The sequence below is a fragment of the Triticum dicoccoides genome, chromosome 3B, assembly GCF_002162155.2.
Source record: "Triticum dicoccoides isolate Atlit2015 ecotype Zavitan chromosome 3B, WEW_v2.0, whole genome shotgun sequence".
Lineage (NCBI taxonomy): Eukaryota > Viridiplantae > Streptophyta > Magnoliopsida > Poales > Poaceae > Triticum > Triticum dicoccoides.
In genome coordinates, this window is record NC_041385.1 from 3,347,579 (window position 1) to 3,349,257 (window position 1,679).

A 1,679-nucleotide genomic window follows, 5' to 3' on the forward strand; every position below is an offset into this window, starting at 1 on the left:
ATAGATTTCTTCTTCCACATGGCTGCGTGCCCGTCAGCTCCCTTCGGAACTGATTGTCCGCCAGGACCCTTTCCAAAGATGACTTTCAAATCCTTGACCATATCAAATACCTCAGCACCAGTGCGTTCCGCAGGCTTCGGCCGGTGATCTGCCTTGCCGTTGTAATGCTTGCCTTTCTTTCTTACTGGATGAATTTTCGGAAGAAATCGACGATGCCCAAGGTACACGTTCTTCTTACAATTTGGCAAATGTACACTTTCAGTCTCATGTAAGCAGTGCGTGCATGCATTGTATCCCTTATTTGACAGTCCCGAAAGGTTACTAAGAGCAGGCCAATCGTTGATGGTTACGAAAAGCAACGCTCGTAGGTTAAATTCCTCTTTTTTGTGCTCATCCCACACACGGACACCAGGTCTGCCCCACAGCTGTAAAAGTTTATCAACTAATGGCCTTAGGTACACATCGATGTCGTTGCCGGGTTGCTTCGGACCTTGGATGAGCACTGTCATCATAATGAACTTCCGCTTCATGCACAACCAAGGAGGAAGGTTGTAGATGCATAGAGTCACGGGCCAGGTGCTATGGCTGGAGCTCTGCTCGCCAAAAGGATTCATGCCATCTGTACTTAGACCAAATCTTATGTTCCTTGCGTCAGCTCCAAAATCTTTGAACTCTCTGTCGATCTTTCTCCATTGCGTTCCATCTGCGGTGTGTCTCAACTCCCCGTCCGACTTACGGTCCTCTTTGTGCCATCGCAACAACTTGGCATGCTCTTTGTTCCTGAACAGACGTTTCAACCGTGGTATTATAGGAGCATACCACATCACCTTGGCGGGAACCCTCTTCCTTGGTTTCCCGCCCTCAACATCGTCACCAGGGTCATCGCCTCTGATCTTATAACGCAATGCAGTGCATACCGGGCATTCATTCAAATTCTCGTATTCACCGCGGTAGAGGATGCAGTCGTTGATGCATGCATGTATCTTCAGAACCTCTAAACCTAGAGGGCAGACAACCTTCTTTGCTTCGTACGTACTGGCGGGCAACTCGTTATTCTTTGGAAACATATTCTTCAACATTTTCAGCAAGTTTTCAAATGCCGAGTCAGCTACACCTGCCTGTGCCTTCCATTTCAGCAAATCCAGTGTGCAGCCCAGCTTTTTCAGACCATCATCGCATCCAGGGTACAACGATTTTCTGTGATCCTCTAACATGCGATCCAAATTCTCCCTCTCCTTTTCAGTTTCGCAGCGTCTCCATGCATCAGCAATGGTCCGACCAAGATCATCAACGGTCTCATCACGTGCCTCTTCTTCACCTTCACCTTCACCTTCCCCTTCACCTTCCCCTTCACCTTCCCCTTCACCTTCCCCTTCACCTTCAGCATCCTCCATGAAAGTATCACCGAAATGAGCAAGATAGCTTTCATCGATGAAATCATCCCCTTCTTCATCTTCTTCCATTATAACCCCTCTTTCTCCATGCTTGGTCCAACAATTATAGCTTGGCATGAAACCGTGCCGAAGCAGGTGCAGGTGAACTTCTCTTGAGGAAGAGTAACCCTTCTGATTCTTACAGTCAACACATGGACAGATAACAAAACCCTTCTGCTTGTTCGCATTAGCCACTACGAGGAAATCTTTCAAACCCGTAGTGAACTCGCGGGAGAGTCGGTTACC